This window comes from Anopheles funestus (genome assembly GCF_943734845.2).
Source record: "Anopheles funestus chromosome X unlocalized genomic scaffold, idAnoFuneDA-416_04 X_unloc_29, whole genome shotgun sequence".
NCBI lineage: Eukaryota > Metazoa > Arthropoda > Insecta > Diptera > Culicidae > Anopheles > Anopheles funestus.
Window position 1 is genome coordinate 19,281 of NW_026045153.1, and position 20,515 is coordinate 39,795.

The following is a 20,515-nucleotide window of genomic DNA, read 5'->3' on the forward strand; positions in this document are numbered from 1 at the left end:
CTTTTTCCATTTTAGACCTTCTTCGCTTGACCTACGCAACGCGTGATTTGATTGCCGTAGAACAAACCTTTCCAATGTTCTTATCTAATTTGGTCTAATCCAAACCCTATGTGACATTTTTCAATGCCAGCTATTGATTAACCTCGCATGCCTCCTGCCTAGTGAAAGTAAACAATTTTCCTTTCTTATTATAGTTCGAATGTTCTCACGCGTACGCTTGTGAATTTTGTCGCGTCCGTAACAGCTAATGTGTCTCGGCTAAGGTGTCTTGGCTAAAGTGTCTTGGCTTATGCGTCTCGGCTAAGGTGTCTTGGCTATTGTGTCTCGACTAAGGTGTCTTGGCTATTGTGTCTTGGCTAAGGTGTCTTGGCAAAGGTGTCTTGGCTAAGGTGTCTTGGCTAAGGTGTCTTGGCTAAGGTGTCTTGGCTAATGTGTCTCGGCTAAGGTGTCTTGGCTAAGGTGTCTTGGCTAAGGTGTCTTGGCTAAGGTGTCTTGGCTAAGGTGTCTTGGCTAAGGTGTCTTGGCTAATGTGTCTTGGCCAAGGTGTCTTGGCTAAGGTGTCTTGGCTAATGTGTCTTGGCTAATGTGTCTTGGCTTATGTGTCTTGGCTAAGGTGTCTTGGCTAAGGTGTGTTGGCTTGTGTGCCTTGGCTTAAGTGTCTTGGCTAAGGTGTCTTGGCTAAGGTGTCTTGGCTAAGGTGTCTTGGCTAAAGTGTCTTGGCTAAGGTGTCTTGGCTAATGTGTCTTGGCTAAGGTGTCTTGGCTAAGGTGTCTTGGCTAAGGTGTCTTGGCTAAGGTGTCTTGGCTAAGGTGTCTTGGCTAAGGTGTCTTGGCTAAGGTGTCTTGGCTAAAGTGTCTTGGCTAAGGTGTCTTGGCTAAGTTGTCTTGGCTAAGGTGTCTTGGCTAAGGTGTCTTGGCTAATGTGTCTTGGCTAAGGTGTCTTGGCTAAGGTGTCTTGGCTAAGGTGTCTTGGCTAAGGTGTCTTGGCTAATGTGTCTCGGCTAAGGTGTCTTGGCTAAGGTGTCTTGGCTAAGGTGTCTTGGCTAAGGTGTCTTGGCTAAGGTGTCTTGGCTAAGGTGTCTTGGCTAATGTGTCTCGGCTAAGGTGTCTTGGCTAAAGTGTCTTGGCTAATGTGTCTCGGCTAAGGTGTCTTGGCTATTGTGTCTCGGCTAAGGTGTCTTGGCTATTGTGTCTTGGCTAAGGTGTCTTGGCTAAGGTGTCTTGGCTAAGGTGTCTTGGCTAAGGTGTCTTGGCTAAGGTGTCTTGGCTAATGTGTCTTGGCTAAGGTGTCTTGGCTAAGGTGTGTTGGCTAGTGTGCCTTGGCTAAAGTGTCTTGGCTAAGGTGTCTTGGCTAAGGTGTCTTGGCTAAGGTGTCTTGGCTAAGGTGTCTTGGCTAAGGTGTCTTGGCTAAAGTGTCTTGGCTAAGGTGTCTTGGCTAAGGTGTCTTGGCTATTGTGTCTTGGCTAAGGTGTCTTGGTTAAGGTGTCTTGGCTAAGGTGTCTTGGCTAAGGTGTCTTGGCTAAGGTGTCTCGGCTAAGGTGTCTCGGCTAATGTGTCTTGGCTAAGGTGTCTTGGCTAAGGTGTCTTGGCTAATGTGTCTTGGCTAAGGTGTCTTGGCTAAGGTGTCTCGGCTAAAGTGTCTCGGCTAAGGTGTCTTGGCTAAGGTGTCTTGGCTAAGGTGTCTTGGCTAATGTGTCTCGGCTAAGGTGTCTTGGCTAATGTGTCTTGGCTAAGGTGTCTTGGCTAAGGTGTCTTGGCTAATGTGTCTCGGCTAATGTGTCTTGGCTAAGGTGTCTTGGCTAAGGTGTCTTGGCTTATGTGTCTTGGCTAATGTGTCTTGGCTAAGGTGTCTTGGCTAAGGTGTCTTGGCTAATGTGTCTTGGCTAAAGTGTCTTGGCTATTGTGTCTTGGCTAAGGTGTCTTGGCTAAGGTGTCTTGGCTAAGGTGTCTTGGCTAATGTGTCTTGGCTAATGTGTCTTGGCTAATGTGTCTCGGCTAAGGTGTCTTGGCTAAAGTGTCTTGGCTAAGGTGTCTTGGCTAAGGTGTCTTGGCTAATGTGTCTCGGCTAATGTGTCTTGGCTAAGGTGTCTTGGCTAAGGTGTCTTGGCTAATGTGTCTTGGCTAAGGTGTCTTGGCTAAGGTGTCTTGGCTAATGTGTCTTGGCTAAAGTGTCTTGGCTTAGGTGTCTTGGCTAATGTGTCTTGGCTAAGGTGTCTTGGCTAATGTGTCTCGGCTAATGTGTCTTGGCTATTGTGTCTTGGCTAATGTGTCTTGGCTAATGTGTCTTGGATAAGGTGTCTTGGCTAAGGTGTCTTGGCTAATGCGTCTCGGCTAAAGTGTCTTGGCTAAGGTGTCTTGGCTAAGGTGTCTTGGCTAAGGTGTCTTGGCTAAGGTGTCTTGGCTAAGGTGTCTTGGCTAGGGTGTCTTGGCTAATGTGTCTTGACTAAAGTGTCTTGGCTAAGGTGTCTTGGTTAAGGTGTCTTGGCTAAGGTGTCTTGGCTAAGGTGTCTTGGCTAAGGTGTCTTGGCTAAGGTGTCTCGGCTAAAGTGTCTTGGCTAAGGTGTCTTGGCTAAGGTGTCTTGGCTAAGGTGTCTTGGCTAAGGTGTCTTGGCTAATGTGTCTCGGCTAAAGTGTCTTGGCTAAGGTGTCTTGGCTAAGGTGTCTTGGCTAAGGTGTCTTGGCTAAGGTGTCTTGGCTAAGGTGTCTTGGCTAAGGTGTCTTGGCTAAGGTGTCTTGGCTAAGGTGTCTTGGCTAAGGTGTCTTGGCTAATGTGTCTCGGCTAGTGTGCCTTGGCTTAAGTGTCTTGGCTAATGTGTCTTGGCTATTGTGTCTTGGCTAAGGTGTCTTGGCTAAGGTGTCTTGGCTAAGGTGTCTTGGCTAAGGTGTCTTGGCTAAGGTGTCTTGGCTAATGTGTCTTGGCTAATGTGTCTCGGATAAGGTGTCTTGGCTAAAGTGTCTTGGCTAAGGTGTCTTGGCTAAGGTGTCTTGGCTAAGGTGTCTTGGCTAATGTGTCTCGGCTAAGGTGTCTTGGCTAAAGTGTCTTGGCTAATGTGTCTCGGCTAAGGTGTCTTGGCTATTGTGTCTCGGCTAAGGTGTCTTGGCTATTGTGTCTTGGCTAAGGTGTCTTGGCTAAGGTGTCTTGGCTAAGGTGTCTTGGCTAAGGTGTCTTGGCTAAGGTGTCTTGGCTAATGTGTCTTGGCTAAGGTGTCTTGGCTAAGGTGTGTTGGCTAGTGTGCCTTGGCTAAAGTGTCTTGGCTAAGGTGTCTTGGCTAAGGTGTCTTGGCTAAGGTGTCTTGGCTAAGGTGTCTTGGCTAAAGTGTCTTGGCTAAGGTGTCTTGGCTAAGGTGTCTTGGCTAAGGTGTCTTGGCTAAGGTGTCTTGGCTAATGTGTCTTGGCTAAGGTGTCTTGGCTAATGTGTCTTGGCTAATGTGTCTCGGCTAAGGTGTCTTGGCTAATATGTTTTGGCTAAGGTGTCTTGGCTAAGGTGTCTTGGCTAAGGTGTCTTGGCTAAGGTGTCTTGGCTAAGGTTTCTTGGCTAAGGTGTCTTGGCTAATGTGTCTTGGCTAAAGTGTCTTGGCTAAGGTGTCTTGGCTAATGTGTCTCGGCTAAGGTGTCTTGGCTAAGGTGTCTTGGCTAAGGTGTCTTGGCTAATGTGTCTTGGCTAAGGTGTCTTGGCTTAGGTGTCTTGGCTAATGTGTCTCGGCTAAGGTGTCTTGGCTAAGGTGTCTTGACTAAGGTGTCTTGGCTAATGTGTCTTGGCTAAAGTGTCTTGGCTAAGGTGTCTTGGCTAATGTGTCTTGGCTAAAGTGTCTTGGCTAATGTGTCTCGGCTAAAGTGTCTTGGCTTAGGTGTCTTGGCTAATGTGTCTTGGCTAATATGTTTTGGCTAAGGTGTCTTGGCTAAGGTGTCTTGGCTAAGGTGTCTTGGCTAAGGTGTCTTGGCTAAGGTGTCTTGGCTAAGGTGTCTTGGCTAATGTGTCTTGGCTAATGTGTCTTGGCTAATGTGTCTCGGCTAAGGTGTCTTGGCTAAGGTGTCTTGGCTAATGTGTCTTGGCTAATGTGTCTTGGCTAATGTGTCTTGGCTAAAGTGTCTTGGCTAAGGTGTCTTGGCTAATGTGTCTTGGCTAAAGTGTCTTGGCTAATGTGTCTCGGCTAAAGTGTCTTGGCTTAGGTGTCTTGGCTAATGTGTTTTGGCTAAGGTGTCTTGGCTAAGGTGTCTTGGCTAAGGTGTCTTGGCTAAGGTGTCTTGGCTAAGGTGTCTTGGCTAAGGTGTCTTGGCTAAGGTGTCTTGGCTAATGTGTCTTGGCTAATGTGTCTTGGCTAATGTGTCTCGGCTAAGGTGTCTTGGCTAAGGTGTCTTGGCTAAGGTGTCTTGGCTAAGGTGTCTTGGCTTAGCTGTCTTGGCTAATGTGTCTCGGCTAAGGTGTCTTGGCTAAGGTGTCTTGGCTAAGGTGTCTTGGCTAAGGTGTCTTGGCTAAGGTGTCTTGGCTAATGTGTATCGGCTAAGGTGTCTTGGCTAAAGTGTCTTGGCTAAGGTGTCTCGGCTATGGTGTCTTGGCTAATGTGTCTTGGCTAAGGTGTCTTGGCTAAGGTGTCTTGGCTAAGGTGTCTTGGCTAATGTGTCTTGGCTAAGGTGTCTTGGCTAATGTGTCTCGGCTAAGGTGTCTTGGCTAAGGTGTCTTGGCTAATGTGTCTTGGCTAAGGTGTCTTGGCTAAGGTGTCTTGGCTAATGTGTCTTGGCTAAAGTGTCTTGGCTTAGGTGTCTTGGCTAATGTGTCTCGGCTAAGGTGTCTTGGCTAAGGTGTCTTGGCTAATGTGTCTTGGCTAATGTGTCTTGGCTAAGGTGTCTTGGCTAATGTGTCTCGGCTAAGGTGTCTTGGCTAAGGTGTCTTGGCTAATGTGTCTCGGCTAAAGTGTCTTGGCTAAGGTGTCTTGGCTAATGTGTCTCGGCTAAGGTGTCTTGGCTAAGGTGTCTTGGCTAAGGTGTCTCGGCTAATGTGTCTTGGCTAAGGTGTCTTAGCTAAGGTGTCTTGGCTAATGTTTTTTGGCTAAGGTGTCTCGGCTAATGTGTCTTGGCTAAAGTGTCTTGGCTAAGGTGTCTTGGCTAAGGTGTCTTGGCTAAGGTGTCTTGGCTAAGGTGTCTTGGCTAAGGTGTCTTGGCTAATGTGTCTCGGCTAAGGTGTCTTCGCTATTGTGTCTTGGCTAAGGTGTCTTGGCTAATGTGTCTTGGCTAATGTGTCTCGGCTAAGGTGTCTTGGCTAATGTGTCTCGGCTAAGGTGTCTTGGCTAAGGTGTCTTGGCTAAGGTGTCTTGGCTAAGGTGTCTTGGCTAAGGTGTCTTGGCTAATGTGTCTTGGCTAATGTGTCTTGGCTAATGTGTCTTGGCTAAGGTGTCTTGGCTAAGGTGTCTTGGCTAATGTGTATCGGCTAAGGTGTCTTGGCTAAAGTGTGTTGGCTAATGTGTCTCGGCTAAGGTGTCTTGGCTAATGTGTCTTGGCTAAGGTGTCTTGGCTAAGGTGTCTTGGCTAAGGTGTCTTGGCTAAGGTGTCTTGGCTAAGGTGTCTTGGCTAATGTGTCTCGGCTAAGGTGTCTTGGCTAAGGTGTCTTGGCTAATGTGTCTTGGCTAAGGTGTCTTGGCTAAGGTGTCTTGGCTAATGTGTCTTGGCTAAAGTGTCTTGGCTTAGGTGTCTTGGCTAATGTGTCTCGGCTAAGGTGTCTTGGCTAAGGTGTCTTGGCTAATGTGTCTTGGCTAATGTGTCTTGGCTAAGGTGTCTTGGCTAATGTGTCTCGGCTAAGGTGTCTTGGCTAAGGTGTCTTGGCTAATGTGTCTCGGCTAAAGTGTCTTGGCTAAGGTGTCTTGGCTAATGTGTCTCGGCTAAGGTGTCTTGGCTAAGGTGTCTTGGCTAAGGTGTCTCGGCTAATGTGTCTTGGCTAAGGTGTCTTAGCTAAGGTGTCTTGGCTAATGTTTTTTGGCTAAGGTGTCTCGGCTAATGTGTCTTGGCTAAAGTGTCTTGGCTAAGGTGTCTTGGCTAAGGTGTGTTGGCTAAGGTGTCTTGGCTAAGGTGTCTTGGCTAAGGTGTCTTGGCTAATGTGTCTCGGCTAAGGTGTCTTCGCTATTGTGTCTTGGCTAAGGTGTCTTGGCTAAGGTGTCTTGGCTAATGTGTCTTGGCTAATGTGTCTCGGCTAAGGTGTCTTGGCTAATGTGTCTTGGCTAAGGTGTCTTGGCTAAGGTGTCTTGGCTAATGTGTCTCGGCTAATGTGTCTTGGCTAAGGTGTCTTGGCTAAGGTGTCTTGGCTAATGTGTCTTGGCTAATGTGTCTTGGCTAATGTGTCTTGGCTAAGGTGTCTTGGCTAAGGTGTGTTGGCTAGTGTGCCTTGGCTAAAGTGTCTTGGCTAAGGTGTCTTGGCTAAGGTGTCTTGGCTAAGGTGTCTCGGCTAAGGTGTCTTGGCTATTGTGTCTTGGCTAAGGTGTCTTGGCTAAGGTGTCTTGGGTAAGGTGTCTTGGCTAAGGTGTCTTGGCTAAGGTGTCTTGGCTAAGGTGTCTTGGCTAAGGTGTCTTGGCTAAGGTGTCTTGGCTAATGTGTCTTGGCTAAAGTGTCTTGGCTTAGGTGTCTTGGCTAATGTGTCTTGGCTAAGGTGTCTTGGCTAATGTGTCTCGGCTAATGTGTCTTTGCTGAGGTGTCTTGGCTAATGTGTCTTGGCTAATGTGTCTTGGCTAAGGTGTCTTGGCTAAGGTGTCTTGGCTAAGGTGTCTCGGCTAAGGTGTCTTGGCTATTGTGTCTTGGCTAAGGTGTCTTGGTTAAGGTGTCTTGGCTAAGGTGTCTTGGCTAAGGTGTCTTGGCTAAGGTGTCTTGGCTAATGTGTCTTGGCTAATGTGTCTCGGCTAAGGTGTCTTGGCTAAGGTGTCTTTGCTAAGGTGTCTTGGCTAAGGTGTCTTGGCTATGGTGTCTTGGCTTAGCTGTCTTGGCTAAGGTGTCTTGGCTAATGTGTCTTGGCTAATGTGTCTCGGCTAAGGTGTCTTGGCTAATGTGTCTTGGCTAAGGTGTCTTGGCTAAGGTGTCTTGGCTAATGTGTCTCGGCTAATGTGTCTTGGCTAAGGTGTCTTGGCTAAGGTGTCTTGGCTAATGTGTCTTGGCTAAGGTGTCTTGGCTATTGGGTCTTGGCTAATGTGTCTTGGCTAAAGTGTCTTGGCTTAGGTGTCTTGGCTAATGTGTCTTGGCTAAGGTGTCTTGGCTAATGTGTCTCGGCTAATGTGTCTTGGCTATTGTGTCTTGGCTAATGTGTCTTGGCTAATGTGTCTTGGCTAAGGTGTCTTGGCTAAGGTGTCTTGGCTAAGGTGTCTTGGCTAAGGTGTCTTGGCTAAGGTGTCTTGGCTAATGTGTCTTGGCTAATGTGTCTCGGCTAAGGTGTCTTGGCTAAGGTGTCTTGGCTAAGGTGTCTTGGCTAAGGTGTCTTGGCTAAGGTGTCTTGGCTTAGCTGTCTTGGCTAAGGTGTCTTGGCTAATGTGTCTTGGCTAATGTGTCTCGGCTAAGGTGTCTTGGCTAATGTGTCTTGGCTAAGGTGTCTTGGCTAAGGTGTCTTGGCTAATGTGTCTCGGCTAATGTGTCTTGGCTAAGGTGTCTTGGCTAAGGTGTCTTGGCTAATGTGTCTTGGCTAAGGTGTCTTGGCTAATGTGTCTTGGCTAAAGTGTCTTGGCTTAGGTGTCTTGGCTAATGTGTCTTGGCTAAGGTGTCTTGGCTAATGTGTCTCGGCTAATGTGTCATGACTATTGTGTCTTGGCTAATGTGTCTTGGCTAATGTGTCTTGGCTAATGTGTCTTGGCTAAGGTGTCTTGGCTAAGGTGTCTTGGCTAATGTGTCTCGGCTAATGTGTCTTGGCTAATGTGTCTCGGCTAAGGTGTCTTGGCTAATGTGTCTTGGCTAAGGTGTCTTGGCTAAGGTGTCTTGGCTAATGTGTCTCGGCTAAGGTGTCTTGGCTAAGGTGTCTTGGCTAAGGTGTCTTGGCTAATGTGTCTTGGCTAAGGTGTCTTGGCTAAGGTGTCTTGGCTAATGTGTCTTGGCTAAAGTGTCTTGGCTTAGGTGTCTTGGCTAATGTGTCTTGGCTAAGGTGTCTTGGCTAATGTGTCTTGGCTAAGGTGTCTTGGCTAATGTGTCTCGGCTAAAGTGTCTTGGCTAATGTGTCTTGACTAAAGTGTCTTGGCTAAGGTGTCTTGGTTAAGGTGTCTTGGCTAAGGTGTCTTGGCTAAGGTGTCTTGGCTAAGGTGTCTTGGCTAAGGTGTCTCGGCTAAAGTGTCTTGGCTAAGGTGTCTTGGCTAAGGTGTCTTGGCTAAGGTGTCTTGGCTAAGGTGTCTCGGCTAAAGTGTCTTGGCTAAGGTGTCTTGGCTAAGGTGTCTTGGCTAAGGTGTCTTGGCTAATGTGTCTCGGCTAAGGTGTCTTGGCTAATGTGTCTTGGCTAAGGTGTCTTGGCTAAGGTGTCTTGGCTAATGTGTCTCGGCTAATGTGTCTTGGCTAAGGTGTCTTGGCTAAGGTGTCTTGGCTAATGTGTCTCGGCTAAGGTGTCTTGGCTATTGTGTCTTGGCTAAGGTGTCTTGGTTAAGGTGTCTTGGCTAAGGTGTCTTGGCTAAGGTGTCTTGGCTAAGGTGTCTCGGCTAAGGTGTCTCGGCTAATGTGTCTTGGCTAAGGTGTCTTGGCTAAGGTGTCTTGGCTAAGGTGTCTTGGCTAAGGTGTCTTGGCTAAGGTGTCTCGGCTAAAGTGTCTTGGCTAAGGTGTCTTGGCTAAGGTGTCTTGGCTAAGGTGTCTTGGCTAATGTGTCTCGGCTAAGGTGTCTTGGCTTATGTGTCTTGGCTAAGGTGTCTTGGCTAAGGTGTCTTGGCTAATGTGTCTCGGCTAATGTGTCTTGGCTAAGGTGTCTTGGCTAAGGTGTCTTGGCTAAGATGTCTTGGCTAAGGTGTCTTGGCTAATGTGTCTTGGCTAAGGTGTCTTGGCTAAGGTGTCTTGGCTAAGGTGTCTTGGCTAAGGTGTCTTGGCTAATGTGTCTTGGCTTAGGTGTCTTGGCTAAGGTGTCTTATCTAAGGTGTCTTGGCTAATGTGTCTTGGCTAATGTGTCTTGGCTAAGGTGTCTTGGCTAAGGTGTCTTGGCTTAGGTGTCTTGGCTAAGGTGTCTTGGCTAAGGTGTCTTGGCTAAGGTGTCTTGGCTAATGTGTCTCGGCTAAGGTGTCTTGGCTAAGGTGTCTTGGCTAAAGTGTCTTGGCTAAGGTGTCTTGGCTAATGTGTCTTGGCTAAAGTGTCTTGGCTAAGGTGTCTTGGCTAAGGTGTCTTGGCTAATGTGTCTTGGCTAAGGTGTCTTGGCTAATGTGTCTTGGCTTAGGTGTCTTGGCTAAGGTGTCTTGGCTAAGGTGTCTTGGCTAAGGTGTCTTGGCTAATGTGTCTCGGCTAAGGTGTCTTGGCTAAGGTGTCTTGGCTAAAGTGTCTTGGCTAAGGTGTCTTGGCTAATGTGTCTTGGCTTATGTGTCTTGGCTAATGTGTCTTGGCTAAGGTGTCTTGGCTAAGGTGTCTTGGCTAATGTGTCTTGGCTAAAGTGTCTTGGCTATTGTGTCTTGGCTAAGGTGTCTTGGCTAAGGTGTCTTGGCTAAGGTGTCTTGGCTAAAGTGTCTTGGCTAAGGTGTCTTGGCTAATGTGTCTTGGCTAAAGTGTCTTGGCTAAGGTGTCTTGGCTAAGGTGTCTTGGCTAATGTGTCTTGGCTAAGGTGTCTTGGCTAAGGTGTCTTGGCTTAGGTGTCTTGGCTAAGGTGTCTTGGCTAAGGTGTCTTGGCTAAGGTGTCTTGGCTAATGTGTCTCGGCTAAGGTGTCTTGGCTAAGGTGTCTTGGCTAAAGTGTCTTGGCTAAGGTGTCTTGGCTAATGTGTCTTGGCTTATGTGTCTTGGCTAATGTGTCTTGGCTAAGGTGTCTTGGCTAAGGTGTCTTGGCTAATGTGTCTTGGCTAAAGTGTCTTGGCTATTGTGTCTTGGCTAAGGTGTCTTGGCTAAGGTGTCTTGGCTAAGGTGTCTTGGCTAATGTGTCTTGGCTAATGTGTCTTGGCTAATGTGTCTCGGCTAAGGTGTCTTGGCTAATGTGTCTTGGCTAAGGTGTCTTGGCTAAGGTGTCTTGGCTAATGTGTCTCGGCTAATGTGTCTTGGCTAAGGTGTCTTGGCTAAGGTGTCTTGGCTAATGTGTCTTGGCTAAGGTGTCTTGGCTAAGGTGTCTTGGCTAATGTGTCTTGGCTAAAGTGTCTTGGCTTAGGTGTCTTGGCTAATGTGTCTTGGCTAAGGTGTCTTGGCTAATGTGTCTCGGCTATTGTGTCTTGGCTAAGGTGTCTTGGTTAAGGTGTCTTGGCTAAGGTGTCTTGGCTAAGGTGTCTTGGCTAAGGTGTCTTGGCTAATGTGTCTTGGCTAATGTGTCTCGGCTAAGGTGTCTTGGCTAAGGTGTCTTGGCTAAGGTGTCTTGGCTAAGGTGTCTTGGCTAAGGTGTCTTGGCTTAGCTGTCTTGGCTAATGTGTCTTGGCTAAAGTGTCTTGGCTTAGGTGTCTTGGCTAATGTGTCTTGGCTAAGGTGTCTTGGCTAATGTGTCTCGGATAATGTGTCTTGGCTGAGGTGTCTTGGCTAAAGTGTCTTGGCTAATGTGTCTTGGCTAAGGTGTCTTGGCTAAGGTGTCTCGGCTAAGGTGTCTTGGCTATTGTGTCTTGGCTAAGGTGTCTTGGCTAAGGTGTCTTGGCTAAGGTGTCTTGGCTAAGGTGTCTTGGCTAAGGTGTCTTGGCTAAGGTGTCTTGGCTAAGGTGTCTTGGCTAAGGTGTCTCGGCTAATGTGTCTTGGCTAAAGTGTCTTGGCTTAGGTGTCTTGGCTAATGTGTCTTGGCTAAGGTGTCTTGGCTAATGTGTCTCGGCTAATGTGTCTTGGCTGAGGTGTCTTGGCTAATGTGTCTTGGCTAATGTGTCTTGGCTAAGGTGTCTTGGCTAAGGTGTCTTGGCTAAGGTGTCTCGGCTAAGGTGTCTTGGCTATTGTGTCTTGGCTAAGGTGTCTTGGTTAAGGTGTCTTGGTTAAGGTGTCTTGGCTAAGGTGTCTTGGCTAAGGTGTCTTGGCTAATGTGTCTTGGCTAATGTGTCTCGGCTAAGGTGTCTTGGCTAAGGTGTCTTGGCTAAGGTGTCTTGGCTAAGGTGTCTTGGCTAAGGTGTCTTGGCTTAGCTGTCTTGGCTAATGTGTCTTGGCTAAAGAGTCTTGGCTAAGGTGTCTTGGCTAAGGTGTCTTGGCTAAGGTGTCTTGGCTAAGGTGTCTTGGCTAATGTGTATCGGCTAAGGTGTCTTGGCTAAAGTGTCTTGGCTAATGTGTCTCGGCTAAAGTGTCTTGGCCAATGTGTCTTGGCTAAGGTGTCTTGGCTAAGGTGTCTTGGCTAAGGTGTCTTGGCTAAGGTGTCTTGGCTAATGTGTCTTGGCTAAGGTGTCTTGGCTAATGTGCCTTGGCTTAAGTGTCTTGGCTAAGGTGTCTTGGCTAAGGTGTCTTGGCTAAGGTGTCTTGGCTAAAGTGTCTTGGCTGAGGTGTCTCGGCTAATGTGTCTTGGCTAATGTGTCTCGGCTAAGGTGTCTCGGCTAAGGTGTCTTGGCTAATGTGTCTTGGCTAAAGTGTCTTGGCTAAGGTGTCTTGGCTAAGGTGTCTTGGCTAAGGTGTCTTGGCTAAGGTGTCTTGGCTAAGGTGTCTTGGCTAAGGTGTCTTGGCTAAGGTGTCTTGGCTAAAGTGTCTTGGCTAAGGTGTCTTGGCTAAGGTGTCTTGGCTAAGGTGTCTTGGCTAAGGTGTCTTGGCTAATGTGTCTTGGCTAAGGTGTCTTGGCTAAGGTGTCTTGGCTAAGGTGTCTTGGCTAATGTGTCTCGGCTAAGGTGTCTTGGCTATTGTGTCTTGGCTAAGGTGTCTTGGCTAATGTGTCTTGGCTAATGTGTCTTGGCTAATGTGTCTTGGCTAAGGTGTCTTGGCTAAGGTGTCTTGGCTAAGGTGTCTTGGCTAAGGTGTCTTGGCTAATGTGTCTTGGCTAAGGTGTCTTGGCTAAGGTGTCTTGGCTAAGGTGTCTTGGCTAAGGTGTCTTGGGTAAGGTGTCTTGGCTAAGGTGTCTTGGCTAATGTGTCTCGGCTAAGGTGTCTTGGCTAAAGTGTCTTGGCTAATGTGTCTCGGCTAAGGTGTCTTGGCTATTGTGTCTCGGCTAAGGTGTCTTGGCTATTGTGTCTTGGCTAAGGTGTCTTGGCTAAGGTGTCTTGGCTAAGGTGTCTTGGCTAAGGTGTCTTGGCTAAGGTGTCTTGGCTAATGTGTCTTGGCTAAGGTGTCTTGGCTAAGGTGTGTTGGCTAGTGTGCCTTGGCTAAAGTGTCTTGGCTAAGGTGTCTTGGCTAAGGTGTCTTGGCTAAGGTGTCTTGGCCAAGGTGTCTTGGCTAATGTGTCTTGGCTAAAGTGTCTTGGCTAAGGTGTCTTGGCTAAGGTGTCTTGGCTAAGGTGTCTTGGCTAAGGTGTCTTGGCTAAGGTGTCTTGGCTAATGTGTCTCGGCTAATGTGTCTTGGCTAAGGTGTCTTGGCTAAGGTGTCTTGGCTAAGGTGTCTTGGCTAATGTGTCTTGGCTAATGTGTCTTGGCCAAGGTGTCTTGGCTAAGGTGTCTTGGCTAATGTGTCTTGGCTAATGTGTCTTGGCTTATGTGTCTTGGCTAAGGTGTCTTGGCTAAGGTGTGTTAACTAGTGTGCCTTGGCTAATGTGTCTTGGCTAAGGTGTCTTGGCTAAGGCGTCTTGGCTAAGGTGTCTTGGCTAAGGTGTCTTGGCTAAGGTGTCTTGGCTAATGTGTCTTGGCTAATGTGTCTCGGCTAAGGTGTCTCGGCTAAGGTGTCTTGGCTAATGTGTCTTGGCTAAAGTGTCTTGGCTAAGGTGTCTTGGCTAAGGTGTCTTGGCTAAGGTGTCTTGGCTAAGGTGTCTTGGCTAAGGTGTCTTGGCTAAAGTGTCTTGGCTAAGGTGTCTTGGCTAAGGTGTCTTGGCTAAGGTGTCCTGGCTAATGTGTCTTGGCTAAGGTGTCTTGGCTAATGTGTCTTGGCTAAGGTGTCTTGGCTAAGGTGTCTTGGCTAATGTGTCTCGGCTAAGGTGTCTTGGCTATTGTGTCTTGGCTAAGGTGTCTTGGCTAAGGTGTCTTGGCTAAGGTGTCTTGGCTAATGTGTCTTGGCTAATGTGTCTTGGCTAATGTGTCTTGGCTAAGGTGTCTTGGCTAAGGTGTCTTGGCTAAGGTGTCTTGGCTAAGGTGTCTTGGCTAAGGTGTCTTGGCTAATGTGTCTTGGCTAAGGTGTCTTGGCTAAGGTGTCTTGGCTAAAGTGTCTTGGCTATGGTGTCTTGGCTAAGGTGTCTTGGCTAATGTGTCTTGGCTAAGGTGTCTTGGCTAAGGTGTCTTGGCTAAGGTGTCTTGGCTAATGTGTCTTGGCTAAGGTGTCTTGGCTAAGGTGTCTTGGCTAATGTGTCTTGGCTAAGGTGTCTTGGCTAAGGTGTCTTGGCTAAGGTGTCTTGGCTAAGGTGTCTTGGCTAAGGTGTCTTGGCTAATGTGTCTTGGCTAAGGTGTCTTGGCTAAGGTGTCTTGGCTAAAGTGTCTTGGCTAAGGTGTCTTGGCTAAGGTGTCTTGGCTAAGGTGTCTTGGCTAATGTGTCTCGGCTAAGGTGTCTTGGCTAAAGTGTCTTGGCTAAAGTGTCTCGGCTAAGGTGTCTTGGCTATTGTGTCTCGGCTAAGGTGTCTTGGCTATTGTGTCTTGGCTAAGGTGTCTTGGCTAAGGTGTCTTGGCTAAGGTGTCTTGGCTAAGGTGTCTTGGCTAAGGTGTCTTGGCTAAGGTGTCTTGGCTAATGTGTCTTGGCTAAGGTGTGTTGGCTAGTGTGCCTTGGCTAAAGTGTCTTGGCTAAGGTGTCTTGGCTAAGGTGTCTTGGCTAAGGTGTCTTGGCCAAGGTGTCTTGGCTAATGTGTCTTGGCTAAGGTGTCTTGGCTAAGGTGTCTTGGCTAAGGTGTCTCGGCTAAAGTGTCTTGGCTAAGGTGTCTTGGCTAAGGTGTCTTGGCTAATGTGTCTTGGCTAAGGTGTCTTGGCTAAGGTGTCTTGGCTAAGGTGTCTTGGCTAAGGTGTCTTGGCTAATGTGTCTCGGCTAAGGTGTCTTGGCTATTGTGTCTTGGCTAAGGTGTCTTGGCTAAGGTGTCTTGGCTAAGGTGTCTTGGCTAAGGTGTCTTGGCTAAGGTGTCTTGGCTAATGTGTCTTGGCTAAGGTGTCTTGGCTAAGGTGTCTTGGCTAATGTGTCTTGGCTAAGGTGTCTTGGCTAAGGTGTCTTGACTAAGGTGTCTTGGCTAATGTGTATCGGCTAAGGTGTCTTGGCTAAGGTGTCTTGGCTAATGTGTCTCGGCTAAGGTGTCTTGGCTAATGTGTCTTGGCTAAGGTGTCTTGGCTAAGGTGTCTTGGCTAAGGTGTCTTGGCTAAGGTGTCTTGGCTAATGTGTCTTGGCTAAGGTGTCTTGGCTAATGTGTCTCGGCTAGTGTGCCTTGGCTTAAGTGTCTTGGCTAAGGTGTCTTGGCTAAGGTGTCTTGGCTAAGGTGTCTTGGCTAAAGTGTCTTGGCTAAGGTGTCTTGGCTAATGTGTCTTGGCTAATGTGTCTCGGCTAAGGTGTCTCGGCTAAGGTGTCTTGGCTAATGTGTCTTGGCTAAGGTGTCTTGGCTAAGGTGTCTTGGCTAAGGTGTCTTGGCTAAGGTGTCTTGGTTAAGGTGTCTTGGCTAAGGTGTCTTGGCTAAGGTGTCTTGGCTAATGTGTATCGGCTAAGGTGTCTTGGCTAAAGTGTCTTGGCTAATGTGTCTCGGCTAAGGTGTCTTGGCTAATGTGTCTTGGCTAAGGTGTCTTGGCTAAGGTGTCCTGGCTAAGGTGTCTTGGCTAAGGTGTCTTGGCTAATGTGTCTTGGCTAAGGTGTCTTGGCTAATGTGTCTCGGCTAGTGTGCCTTGGCTTAAGTGTCTTGGCTAAGGTGTCTTGGCTAAGGTGTCTTGGCTAAGGTGTCTTGGCTAAGGTGTCTTGGCTAAGGTGTCTTGGCTAAGGTGTCTTGGCTAATGTGTCTTGGCTAATGTGTCTTGGCTAATGTGTCTTGGCTAAGGTGTCTTGGCTAAGGTGTCTTGGCTATTGTGTCTTGGCTAAGGTGTCTTGGCTAAGGTGTCTTGGCTAAGGTGTCTTGGCTAAGGTGTCTTGGCTAAGGTGTCTTGGCTAAGGTGTATTGGCTAATGTGTCTTGGCTAAAGTGTCTTGGCTTAGGTGTCTTGGCTAATGTGTCTTGGCTAAGGTGTCTTGGCTAATGTGTCTCGGCTAATGTGTCTTGGCTGAGGTGTCTTATCTAATGTGTCTTGGCTAATGTGTCTTGGCTAAGGTGTCTTGGCTAAGGTGTCTTGGCTAAGGTGTCTCGGCTAAGGTGTCTTGGCTAAGGTGTCTTGGCTAAGGTGTCTTGGTTAAGGTGTCTTGGCTAAGGTGTCTTGGCTAAGGTGTCTTGGCTAAGGTGTCTTGGCTAATGTGTCTTGGCTAATGTGTCTCGGCTAAGGTGTCTCGGCTAAGGTGTCTTGGCTAAGGTGTCTTGGCTAAGGTGTCTTGGCTAAGGTGTCTTGGCTTAGCTGTCTTGGCTAATGTGTCTTGGCTAAAGAGTCTTGGCTAAGGTGTCTTGGCTAAGGTGTCTTGCCTAAGGTGTCTTGGCTAAGGTGTCTTGGCTAATGTGTATCGGCTAAGGTGTCTTGGCTAAAGTGTCTTGGCTAATGTGTCTCGGCTAAGGTGTCTTGGCTAATGTGTCTTGGCTAATGTGTCTTGGCTAAGGTGTCTTGGCTAAGGTGTCTTGGCTAAGGTGTCTTGGCTTAGCTGTCTTGGCTAATGTGTCTTGGCTAAAGAGTCTTGGCTAAGGTGTCTTGGCTAAGGTGTCTTGGCTAAGGTGTCTTGGCTAATGTGTCTTGGCTAAGGTGTCTTGGCTAATGTGTCTCGGCTAGTGTGCCTTGGCTTAAGTGTCTTGGCTAATGTGTCTTGGCTAAGGTGTCTTGGCTAAGGTGTCTTGGCTAAAGTGTCTTGGCTAAGGTGTCTTGGCTAATGTGTCTTGGCTAATGTGTCTCGGCTAAGGTGTCTCGGCTAAGGTGTCTTGGCTAATGTGTCTTGGCTAAAGTGTCTTGGCTAAGGTGTCTTGGCTAAGGTGTCTTGGCTAAGGTGTCTTGGCTAAGGTGTCTTGGCTAAGGTGTCTTGGCTAAGGTGTCTTGGCTAAGGTGTCTTGGCTAATGTGTCTTGGCTAATGTGTCTTGGCTAATGTGTCTTGGCTAAGGTGTCTTGGCTAAGGTGTCTTGGCTATTGTGTCTTGGCTAAGGTGTCTTGGCTAAGGTGTCTTGGCTAAGGTGTCTTGGCTAAGGTGTCTTGGCTAAGGTGTCTTGGCTAAGGTGTCTTGGCTAATGTGTCTTGGCTAAAGTGTCTTGGCTTAGGTGTCTTGGCTAATGTGTCTTGGCTAAGGTGTCTTGGCTAATGTGTCTCGGCTAATGTGTCTTGGCTGAGGTGTCTTGGCTAATGTGTCTTGGCTAATGTGTCTTGGCTAAGGTGTCTTGGCTAAGGTGTCTTGGCTAAGGTGTCTTGGCTAAGGTGTCTTGGCTATTGTGTCTTGGCTAAGGTGTCTTGGTTAAGGTGTCTTGGCTAAGGTGTGTTGGCTAAGGTGTCTTGGCTAAGGTGTCTTGGCTAATGTGTCTTGGCTCATGTGTTTCGGCTAAGGTGTCTTGGCTAAGGTGTCTTGGCTAATGTGTCTCGGCTAAGGTGTCTTGGCTAAGGTGTCTTGGCTTAGCTGTCTTGGCTAATGTGTCTTGGCTAAAGAGTCTTGGCTAAGGTGTCTTGGCTAAGGTGTCTTGGCTAAGGTGTCTTGGCTAAGGTGTCTTGGCTAAGGTGTCTTGGCTAATGTGTATCGGCTAAGGTGTCTCGGCTAAGGTGTCTTGGCTATTGTGTCTTGGCTAAGGTGTCTTGGTTAAGGTGTCTTGGCTAAGGTGTCTTGGCTAAGGTGTCTTGGCTAATGTGTCTTGGCTAATGTGTCTCTGCTAAGGTGTCTTGGCTAAGGTGTCTTGGCTAAGGTGTCTTGGCTAAGGTGTCTTGGCTAAGGTGTCTTGGCTTAGCTGTCTTGGCTAATGTGTCTTGGCTAAAGAGTCTTGGCTAAGGTGTCTTGGCTAAGGTGTCTTGGCTAAGGTGTCTTGGCTAAGGTGTCTTGGCTAATGTGTATCGGCTAAGGTGTCTTGGCTAAAGTGTCTTGGCTAATGTGTCTCGGCTAAGGTGTCTTGGCTAATGTGTCTTGGCTAAGGTGTCTTGGCTAAGGTGTCTTGGCTAAGGTGTCTTGGCTAATGTGTCTTGGCTAATGTGTCTTGGCTAAGGTGTCTTGGCTAATGTGTCTCGGCTAGTGTGCCCTGGCTTAAGTGTCTTGGCTAAGGTGTCTTGGCTAAGGTGTCTTGGCTAAGGTGTCTTGGCTAAAGTGTCTTGGCTAAGGTGTCTTGGCTAATGTGTCTTGGCTAATGTGTCTCGGCTAAGGTGTCTCGGCTAAGGTGTCTTGGCTTATGTGTCTTGGCTAAAGTGTCTTGGCTAAGGTGTCTTGGCTAAGGTGTCTTGGCTAAGGTGTCTTGGCTAAAGTGTCTTGGCTAAGGTGTCTTGGCTAAGGTGTCTTGGCTAAGGTGTCTTGGCTAAGGTGTCTTGGCTAATGTGTCTTGGCTAAGGTGTCTTGGCTAAGGTGTCTTGGCTAAGGTGTCTTGGCTAAGGTGTCTTGGCTAATGTGTCTCGGCTAAGGTGTCTTGGCTATTGTGTCTTGGCTAAGGTGTCTTGGCTAAGGTGTCTTGGCTAATGTGTCTTGGCTAAGGTGTCTTGGCTAAGGTGTCTTGGCTAAGGTGTCTTGGCTAAGGTGTCTTGGCTAAGGTGTCTTGGCTAATGTGTCTTGGCTAAGGTGTCTTGGCTAAGGTGTCTTGGCTAAGGTGTCTTGGCTAAGGTGTCTTGGTTAAGGTGTCTTGGCTAAGGTGTCTTGGCTAAGGTGTCTTGGCTAATGTGTATCGGCTAAGGTGTCTTGGCTAAAGTGTCTTGGCTAATGTGTCTCGGCTAAGGTGTCTTGGCTAATGTGTCTTGGCTAAGGTGTCTTGGCTAAGGTGTCCTGGCTAAGGTGTCTTGGCTAAGGTGTCTTGGCTAATGTGTCTTGGCTAAGGTGTCTTGGCTAATGTGTCTCGGCTAGTGTGCCTTGGCTTAAGTGTCTTGGCTAAGGTGTCTTGGCTAAGGTGTCTTGGCTAAGGTGTCTTGGCTAAGGTGTCTTGGCTAAGGTGTCTTGGCTAAGGTGTCTTGGCTAAGGTGTCTTGGCTAAGGTGTCTTGGCTAATGTGTCTTGGCTTATGTGTCTTGGCTAATGTGTCTTGGCTAAGGTGTCTTGGCTAAGGTGTCTTGGCTATTGTGTCTTGGCTAAGGTGTCTTGGCTAAGGTGTCTTGGCTAAGGTGTCTTGGCTAAGGTGTCTTGGCTAAGGTGTCTTGGCTAAGGTGTCTTGGCTAAGGTGTATTGGCTAATGTGTCTTGGCTAAAGTGTCTTGGCTTAGGTGTCTTGGCTAATGTGTCTTGGCTAAGGTGTCTTGGCTAATGTGTCTCGGCTAATGTGTCTTGGCTGAGGTGTCCTATCTAATGTGTCTTGGCTAATGTGTCTTGGCTAAGGTGTCTTGGCTAAGGTGTCTTGGCTAAGGTGTCTCGGCTAAGGTGTCTTGGCTAAGGTGTCTTGGCTAAGGTGTCTTGGTTAAGGTGTCTTGGCTAAGGTGTCTTGGCTAAGGTGTCTTGGCTAAGGTGTCTTGGCTAATGTGTCTTGGCTAATGTGTCTCGGCTAAGGTGTCTCGGCTAAGGTGTCTTGGCTAAGGTGTCTTGGCTAAGGTGTCTTGGCTAAGGTGTCTTGGCTTAGCTGTCTTGGCTAATGTGTCTTGGCTAAAGAGTCTTGGCTAAGGTGTCTTGGCTAAGGTGTCTTGGCTAAGGTGTCTTGGCTAAGGTGTCTTGGCTAATGTGTATCGGCTTAGGTGTCTTGGCTAAAGTGTCTTGGCTAATGTGTCTCGGCTAAGGTGTCTTGGCTAATGTGTCTTGGCTAATGTGTCTTGGCTAAGGTGTCTTGGCTAAGGTGTCTTGGCTAAGGTGTCTTGGCTTAGCTGTCTTGGCTAATGTGTCTTGGCTAAAGAGTCTTGGCTAAGGTGTCTTGGCTAAGGTGTCTTGGCTAAGGTGTCTTGGCTAATGTGTCTTGGCTAAGGTGAATTGGCTAATGTGTCTCGGCTAGTGTGCCTTGGCTTAAGTGTCTTGGCTAATGTGTCTTGGCTAAGGTGTCTTGGCTAAGGTGTCTTGGCTAAAGTGTCTTGGCTAAGGTGTCTTGGCTAATGTGTCTTGGCTAATGTGTCTCGGCTAAGGTGTCTCGGCTAAGGTGTCTTGGCTAATGTGTCTTGGCTAAAGTGTCTTGGCTAAGGTGTCTTGGCTAAGGTGTCTTGGCTAAGGTGTCTTGGCTAAGGTGTCTTGGCTAAGGTGTCTTGGCTAAGGTGTCTTGGCTAAGGTGTCTTGGCTAATGTGTCTTGGCTAATGTGTCTTGGCTAATGTGTCTTGGCTAAGGTGTCTTGGCTAAGGTGTCTTGGCTATTGTGTCTTGGCTAAGGTGTCTTGGCTAAGGTGTCTTGGCTAAGGTGTCTTGGCTAAGGTGTCTTGGCTAAGGTGTCTTGGCTAAGGTGTCTTGGCTAATGTGTCTTGGCTAAAGTGTCTTGGCTTAGGTGTCTTGGCTAATGTGTCTTGGCTAAGGTGTCTTGGCTAATGTGTCTCGGCTAATGTGTCTTGGCTGAGGTGTCTTGGCTAATGTGTCTTGGCTAATGTGTCTTGGCTAAGGTGTCTTGGCTAAGGTGTCTTGGCTAAGGTGTCTTGGCTAAGGTGTCTTGGCTATTGTGTCTTGGCTAAGGTGTCTTGGTTAAGGTGTCTTGGCTAAGGTGTGTTGGCTAAGGTGTCTTGGCTAAGGTGTCTTGGCTAATGTGTCTTGGCTCATGTGTTTCGGCTAAGGTGTCTTGGCTAAGGTGTCTTGGCTAATGTGTCTCGGCTAAGGTGTCTTGGCTAAGGTGTCTTGGCTTAGCTGTCTTGGCTAATGTGTCTTGGCTAAAGAGTCTTGGCTAAGGTGTCTTGGCTAAGGTGTCTTGGCTAAGGTGTCTTGGCTAAGGTGTCTTGGCTAAGGTGTCTTGGCTAATGTGTATCGGCTAAGGTGTCTCGGCTAAGGTGTCTTGGCTATTGTGTCTTGGCTAAGGTGTCTTGGTTAAGGTGTCTTGGCTAAGGTGTCTTGGCTAAGGTGTCTTGGCTAAGGTGTCTTGGCTAATGTGTCTTGGCTAATGTGTCTCTGCTAAGGTGTCTTGGCTAAGGTGTCTTGGCTAAGGTGTCTTGGCTAAGGTGTCTTGGCTAAGGTGTCTTGGCTTAGCTGTCTTGGCTAATGTGTCTTGGCTAAAGAGTCTTG

At 48.0% G+C, this 20,515-nt stretch overlaps 1 long non-coding RNA gene across 1 annotated transcript; it reads left to right on the plus strand.

Moving 5' to 3' along the window:
* Positions 1-1,388: 1,388 nt before the first annotated feature.
* On the plus strand, positions 1,389-10,866 carry LOC125773312 (uncharacterized). The gene is made up of 4 exons (XR_007420027.1): positions 1,389-2,209; positions 3,582-4,995; positions 8,776-9,657; positions 9,700-10,866. It is a non-coding gene; the product is annotated as an uncharacterized LOC125773312 (long non-coding RNA).
* The last annotated feature ends 9,649 nt before the right edge of the window (positions 10,867-20,515 follow it).